The sequence below is a fragment of the Nyctibius grandis genome, chromosome 8, assembly GCF_013368605.1.
Source record: "Nyctibius grandis isolate bNycGra1 chromosome 8, bNycGra1.pri, whole genome shotgun sequence".
Taxonomy (NCBI): Eukaryota; Metazoa; Chordata; class Aves; order Nyctibiiformes; family Nyctibiidae; genus Nyctibius; species Nyctibius grandis.
The window spans coordinates 28,824,131-28,832,449 of record NC_090665.1 but is presented as its reverse complement, the minus strand read 5'-3'; the positions used below and the strand labels follow the sequence as shown (position 1 = coordinate 28,832,449).

Here is an 8,319-nt window from a genome sequence, read left to right as displayed (position 1 = left end):
GTTCTAAGAAGCCCATTTTTGTTGTTACGTTTAAACAGAAGCAGTTTGAAAGACTAAGGACCACAGAGAACAAGTGACACTGTTACTCAGTAACATAATTAGTTACTATTTTTTCCAGGGTTTTTCTTCAGGAGGCAGCCAGTCTGGTGGACAGGTATGATTTTCTTTCTCCACACCGTTCAGTTGCGCTAGTGTCAGGCACACACAAATTACTTTGCATATCTTTCCTTCACAAGAACTGTTTTCCTTCACCACTGTCCCTTTTTGCCCAAAGCCTCAGCAACACGCTATTTGCTTTTTCTGTGTCACTCAGACATCCCACAGGCCAGAGGAGCCAGTAGTAACGGTCTGAAAGGCAGTTGGATTTGAGCTTCTGCACCTGCCTTGGTGCTAAACATGTTTCTTCTTATACATTTCATGCAGATTGAATGTGGAAAGTGGGACAGTGAATGGTGAACCCCTGGCCACCTCTTGGTTAGTTTTATCAGAGTAGAAATCACCTAGCAGGGCTCCACTGGAAGTCATCTTTAGTGTTTTCTGTAACATCGTTAGCATGAAAGAGTACTGCATGTATTCCAGGTGCTCTGGCCTCTTTATATATGTATATTTTCTGTAGTACTACTCAGAATTTTTTATTCATCCTTTTGGTGAGTAAAGTTTTTACTGTAAGTTTTAAATGAGAAATTAGAAGACTATATTTAAAAATCTGATCAGTAAGTGCACAGCTAGCCTGAAAAGGCTCTGGAGAAAGAAAGAAACTACTTTTTAGATGGAGCTTGGTGAGTCTATGAGCAGGATTTTATAGTCTGTTTTCTTGCAGTAGCAGAAGTGAGTTTGATTTACTAATGCAGAGGCCTCTTCCAGTCATAGACTCAGGAAAATAAGTTTTGTTATGTTTTGTACAGGGTGGATGTGTGTGCCCTGGTGGAAGTCCAGTAAGTATTCTTTGTCTTTTTCATAGTATGTACCCATACTGAAAATTCCCAAGGAACTACATTTCTGGAAATAATGCTGTCTGTGAATTTATATGTATGATGAAATTATTTTTCACATTGTACTAAAATGAGGAATTTTGAACCTGCTAAGGACAAAAATATTAAGTGACTTGCAACTGTATTATTGTATTCAAAACTAGCTACCCAGATGCACTTTCTATTTTCAAACAAACACATGGGAAATAAATTGCACTTTCCCCACCCTGGATGAAACAAGTAGTAATGTTCTCCAGTATGTGTTAAAGGAAGACTAATGTTAATTCTGTAAAATACCCAGGCATGAAAAACTTCTTCAAAGCAATTAATATCTTTTGGTTTGTAAGAGAGGCCTGGGACTTTTCTAAGAATCTCTTTCCCAAATATCTCATAGTATATCTGCTGGGTTTTGGACACGTGTGTGTAATAGTGCTCTTCTTATGATGGTTATTAAAAGTATGATTGAACTTGTGAAACTTAGATCTAAAATATTGGCCCAAAATGCTTCCAAGTGGGAGCAGAGCAATGCATTTAAAAAATTAAAGCTATTTCCATTTTTCTGTCTAATTAGTATATTCTCTACACTTTTGTAAATACTTAAAAACAAAAACAAAAAAAGCACTGTTTTGCTGAAATTGAGCTCAATTACTTTTGAGGGAGGGTTCAGTTATCTGTTGTCTCAGTATAGTCAAAACTCCTTAGATGACTACTTATTTTTCTGAGATTATGAAATCAAGCAAAATCCACCAGCCCTAAGTATACCACTCATGGTATATATGCCACTTCTGAGAATCAGAAGTGCTGAAAACAGCATATAAATTACCAGCTTACTTCTCTTTGCAAGCAAATAATCTGAAGGAATAAGGACAAATTGAAACTAAATCCTTTATTTGTTTAATCAACCAAATAGAAAAGTATACTAGTAACAGTGCAAAGGACTTATCGTTGCAATAGGTCAATACGTTCTCATTTTTCCCCTACATGACATTGAGTTTAATACAGAGTAAACATTCCTATTTTTGTTGAATACAGGGCTTTTTTGGAGGAAACAGCTACCATGGTGGACAGGTAGAATTTGTCTTTAATGTTTCCACAGATTAGTCCCTCAGGAATAAACATGGCTCAGTTGCCATATTTGCCCAGGAGCCATTAAATACTGAGTTCAGTTTAGTCACAGAGACAGGGACAATAATTCCAGAAGCTGCATGTGGCTTTTACTGAATCACTCTTGGCAGTTCAGTTATATCTTTCTATATACTAGAGTCAAGGTTTTACTTTGTACTTACCTAGAAAAAATACTGAAGAATAATTCATGGGGTTCATCTCATGGCATAAACCACTAACACAATGTGCAGATAAGTAGCCATTTGCCACTGCATTAATAATGGTGTAAAGTTCTTCCAGTTAATCAGTGTCATGAGTAGTGTTTAGATTTGGTCCAGGTTTTTTGATGCCAAGTGGTATTTAAAAAAAAATATTTACAAAAGTTTCACATTCTTTTTACAGGGTTCATCGTATTCTGGAAGCAATCAGTATGGTGGACAGGCAAGCAACTTTTCTTTGTTTTCAAGATCTTCTTCCTACTTGCTATTTATTAAATGAAAAATATGATGCAGTGCATATACTGCCAGTCAGTTTTTCAGAGTCATTTTACTGTCAATCAATCTCTGAAAACAGGGACTGTTTCTCAGTAACTGAAATGGAGTAGCATGAATAAACTTCAATTTAAAGAAACTGCATGCATCATAATTTTAGTTGTTTTACCTCAGAATGCCTCTCAACTCAAGTGATAATTTTAATTAACCATTTTAATGTTTCAGTTTCACATTGCTATGACACCAGTTCAAAATCCATTTTCTCTGTTATTTTTCAACTATATTGAAACTATCCCTTTTTTTTTTGCATTTGTTTGGAAGAAATACTTGGAAATTTGGTACAAACTATACCAACAGATAATGCTTTGAAAATATAAATGCTAGTGTGTTACCCACAATAATACTACTTTCCTCATCTTCAGCTGCAATTTGAGTCTCTTACTGTAAGCAGCTCCTTGTGTACCTTTTGTAGACTTAGTAGTTTGTCACTGATCAAGAAATCTTACTAGCCCAAATAGTCAACAGATGTAATGGATGGCTGTCTAATAAGAAGGTGGAACATATTTTTCATCAGTATTACTCTGTTCACAATATTTCACTCTGCTATATTGAAAGATTTTTTCATTCATTTGATATTTGGTTGACTTCTTACAGGGCTCATACTCTTCTGGAGGCAGACAACATGGTAAACCAGTAAGTAAAAAAATTTCAAGTTTACCTTTCTTTTTTCTTATAAGCCTGTTAAAAAAATTATATTCAGTTAGTTATTGATTTAATATTTTCTGAGAATTACTTAAATATGCAAAGATTTACTTATCCCAGATAATCTCAACAAATGCAAACACAGTATTTATTTTCACATAGTTCCATAGTTTTGAGCCAGCATTTTACTCTGTAACTGAACTTCTAGTCAATCTCTGGATTAGTTCTAGTAATCCAGAATGATATTACAGGATCTTTATTTTTTTAAGGGTATTCTGAACAGTTATTTCTGTTTAAATTCATAGCAATCATACACACATATCAGGGCTCACTTTTTCATTTATTTTATATGCATTTCCCTGAAGTATTTCTGGCTTGCTTTGAAGAAAATACTTTCTTTTTCTTTTTGAAGGAAATAATAGTTGGCATGTGACTATGCATATTTTCATCTCCTATTTCAGGCCACTTTTTTTACGAAGTAATTTAGACCTTGCTTTTGTTGTCATTCAATGGCAGCAAATATAAACACACACACACAATGTTTTAGCTTATCTCTTATAGAAAATAAGTGTTATCCATCTGTTATTAAAAAGTGGGCACAAATGTTACATTTTCCTATACATGAATCATAAAGCTGAGACATTTTGTGTACCATATTTGATGGCATTTCTTAAAGAGTCAATGCTTGTAAGATTTCCTGTTGGCAATGCTATTCTAGTAAGCAGAGCACCTTTGCCAGAAAACTGAATAAGACTGTTGTAGAACATCTAATTTTTCAGTATCCACTTTTATTTTCAGTTACCTTCCTTATTAGAGCTTTCTTCAAGTAGGGCTGTAAAGAATTCAAACATTTACTTTCCCCCACCCCTGCAAATCTAACTGTAGATTGATTCCAGGTGAACTAATGTTTAATTGGACCTTATTATTTTTTCCTTTCTATATATTACATACATCATAACTATGAAACAGCTCTTTCTTCTTGAGAACTTCGAATTAAATTCTCTGACTAATACAAAAGAATACTTGTAACAGAAAGATGTTAAATATTTGTATTTCAGATAAGCTTTTCCCTGGGATTTTTGGATGACTGGACACAAAATAGTGTTCATTCTCCTGTGGTCCTTTATTCCAGGCAGCAAGAATGAATACACTGAAGTACAAATAGGCTTAGAGTCAAAAATGGGTATCTTTTTTCAGGGTTCATCTTTCTCAGGAGGCAGTCATCAAGGAAAGCCAGTAAGGATATTCTTCTTTCAGTATTCCACAACCAAGGTAGAAATGTGGATATTGGTATTTAAAATAGGTAACAATAATGAGGATGAAATTTTAAAATTAAATTTAAAATTATGTTATAATGGTAAATTTCTGAGAAAACTGACCAGTAAAAATTGGAATATTTGTTCCAACTTGAACCTTAGGATGAGGCAGCATTCATTCCTCCCATAGCAAAGTTTTGTTATACTCTGTTACTTAATCATAGGAACATGCTTGGATCATTCTATTAAGAATGATGTATTTAAATATCAGGATAACTGTTTCAGTTTCAAACTTTGTAGTTCAGTCAATGGTACATTGCTTTGAAAATCTTCTGAAACTCTTCGTGGAATAAAGAGGACATAGGTGTGTTTACCTGAGACTATTCAATTAAAATAGGGGGAAAAAGTGCAAGGAAAAAAGTAAAATCAAAGTCAGTATCAAATCTACTAATATCTAGGGCATTTTCAAGACTGCTGTGTGCTCTTTGGACACAATTCACTAGGAGTCTTGTACAACAAAAATAAATGGGTTATAATTATTTTACAGGGCTCCTCTACCTCAGGAAGCACTTATTCTGGGAAACCGGTAAGAATACTTTCATCACAGCATTTTCACCTTTTTTTCTTAGTAAACAAAGAACCTGGGTGGTTGATAGAGCAATTTTGGGATGATTTGGTCCAAAGAGAACATTCTGTATTAGTTCCATTTGTATTGGAGCATATTTTTAAAAACTGCTGTGGAAAATACGGCCTCAGCCTGGGAAAGCTGTTTCAGTATTGGTTATATTTAAAATCTGAATCTGCCTTGCTCCACATTCCAGTTAGTGGCCTTGTTACATTTTGCTGTCCTGTATTTTTAAAGTCCTGTTTTCTGTGTAGATTTTTATAGGCTCTGCTCTCTGCTTAGTTAATCCTTCATTTTTTTTTTTTTCTGATAAACTAGATTGTTGAGATTTTCACTGGCAGGTTACCTGGTTTTGCACTGTTTTTTCAATACTCATCAATTTTTAGCATCCTCTTTCAACTATAGGGATGGAAAACTCTGTGTGGAATATGATAATGGAATGAGAGAAAAATGGACTTTTGCCTTTTCATAAATTTTAGCTGGAATTTTCAGGTGTAAGATGAGATAGAGTGTGTAACAAACTATTTATCTATGCAAAGATACTTTGCTCTTAAACTTAAAACCATGCTGTGGGTTAAGCTGTTAAAATTTTGTTGATCGCAGGCAAAACTGTGTTCAAAACCATTGGGTGGGAACACTTCTAGATTTATTTGTTTGTTTTCAGAGTTCACCTTCCTCAGGCGGCAGTCAAGTGGTAAGCACTTTTCTTCTTTGTAGTTTCTACTGGTTTCTTCCTATAAATATTGTAGAAAATTGAAAGTATTGTTTATACTGTGAGATATCTGTCAGATTTCCTATATCTGAGTAAATGTTTGAGAATACATGTGCAACATAATAAATGGGAATAGTATCAACAAAAATGAGCAAAACTGGGACCACGTAAGTGCTTTATACTTTTGATCCTGCCTATCACTTGAAAACTGAACACCCGTTGATTTATGTGTACTGTAGATGTGGCACATGACTTTTAACATCAGAAGTGTTTACGTAATAGAAGGGGCTAACAGGAAAAGATTTCTCTGAAACTTCCTATGCTTTTATAATAGTAATAAATAGAACTATTTTGAATTGGGTTTATCAAATTGCTCTCTTTTTTTTATAGAGCTCTGCTGGGAAACACTCCACTTCCCGATTCCTGCTGTTATTCAGTGTTTTGAGTGCCTTTGCTCTCTCTGCTGCTACATCAAAATGGTCTATATGAACTTTTGAAGAGTTGCTTGGCATCCTAGACATGGATTATATTCAGTAATATTAGATTAATTACTTGATGTATGAAAAAAAATTACCCTTAAGTCAAATTGGCAGATGCTACTTGGCTGTTATATTGTATGTCTAGCTAGTATGTCATGCCTCTCATTAGTTTACCTTTGGTTTTAGTCATTAGTAGATATCATTAGTTTTGTCAGTGTTTTAGGCATCATTTTAAGAGAGCATATTGTACCCTTCCTATATGACCTATTTTTATTTTTATTTCTGATGGTGAATGCAATGAACACCTACCTGAAATCTGATTGGTGTGACAAACAAATACTTGGTTATTAACCAAAGCGGAGGAGGTCAAACAAATTGTTGTATATGCAAACTGAGCACTGTGCCTGGTCACCATCACATCAAATAAGGCAAACGTGAACTTCTGATAAGCAGTCCTCCATGGGACAGAAGAAAAGATGCTAAAATAATATCAGAGTATTGTTTTTAGTCTATTGTAATCAAATGCAAGTTCAATATGGACGTTGCAAAGCAAAAGAAAAATACTTCATTGGACTGAAATTCTTTGGGGTTTATTAAAGTTTATTCATTAGAGAAGCCAAACAGTTTAGAGCAAAGAAATACTGAACGCTGTTCAAACATATTGCAAATACCTAGAGTTCTGTAGAGAAGCGTATGAGGCAATGCACCCCAGATTAGGCTGATAGTCTAAAAGCTGCTGAAAAACAATGCATTTTCCCTTGGGATGGAATGGAAATTTAATTAAGTTCATAAAACTGATAGTATCTTGGCTCCTTTTCTCAAGTATTTAGTCTAACCTGTCATACCGGATATATCTGCAAGTTTAATTTCAGGAATGATGCTGACATCTGCAAGCAGGTACAGTAGATGTGGTCACAGAGAGACCATGGCCCATTTTTGAGTTCAGAAGCAGTTCCACATCTTGCAGCAAACTCTTTTGGAGCTACCAGAGCTGCCTTCTGTTTGTGCAGTGACCATTGCTTAGGCACCTTGTCAGCAGTGGTGCGTCCATTGTACGGCCGCTCCTACAGCTCCTGCGTCAGCGTTAGCCGTGGGCTAAGCGCATTTGGTGTTAACAAAGTGCCTTCTCCTAACGCATACTTCTAATTAATGTCTTATTGAACATGTGCCTAGTATTAAACTTACATTTATTAGTAGTATGCTTGTCTCCCATGGTTTACAGTTGTAATTGATGAAATATATTTCCATCCAAGTTCTGCTACCAGCTTCAGCGGGGCCAGGATTTCACCCATTCTTGCCATGCTGCCCAGGACACGCTATCCTTTGCCAACCATCAGTAAACCAACCTAAGTATCTGAAGCTGTAGTTGAAGCATAAAGGAGTTTTGCCTAAACCTAGTCTTCAAAATTTGCTAGACAATTTGTTTTTTTCGAATACTCAGTGAGGTTCTCTTTGAGAGGGCCGTATCTTAATTCGAACTGGCCTTGCACTTCTTTAATAAATTGATTATGGATTTCATACTCTACACTCGTGTCATTCACTGCAGAAATACCCCTATTAAAAGACTTTTTTCGGTGAAACACTCCCCATCCTTCCGTCCCTTGACGGTAGGGCCCTCCCTGGCAGGCGGCTGCCTGCGGAGGCGCCGGCCCCTCGCGCGCGGCCCCTCGCGCGCGGCCCCCCCCCGCCCGCCGCGGGGGCCGGAGCCGCTGGCGGAGGCGGCGGAAGGCGCGCCTCTGTCTGAGGGGGCTTCTCCCGCCGCCGCTCCGGCCGCAGGTATTCGCCCCACAGCGCTCCGGGCCCCTCCTGCCCTGCGCGGCTGTTCCTCACGCAGTGCCCCGGCACCACAGCCCATGCTAGCCCCTGCCCGCCTCCACCGCACAAGAAGCCGGCCGGCCGCTCCCAGACCGGCGGGTCATCGCTTCGCTGCCCGCCGCGGCAGCTCCGGGGCCCGTGACGGGCGGGGCGCGCTGCGTGCC

General features: G+C 37.3%; 1 long non-coding RNA gene across 1 annotated transcript; it reads left to right on the top strand.

Moving 5' to 3' along the window:
- Positions 1-101: 101 nt before the first annotated feature.
- On the top strand, positions 102-7,858 carry LOC137666713 (uncharacterized). Its single transcript, XR_011048684.1, has 7 exons — positions 102-154; positions 906-935; positions 2,478-2,516; positions 3,221-3,259; positions 5,072-5,110; positions 5,814-5,843; positions 6,252-7,858. It is a non-coding gene; the product is annotated as an uncharacterized lncRNA (long non-coding RNA).
- Positions 7,859-8,319: the final 461 nt, after the last annotated feature.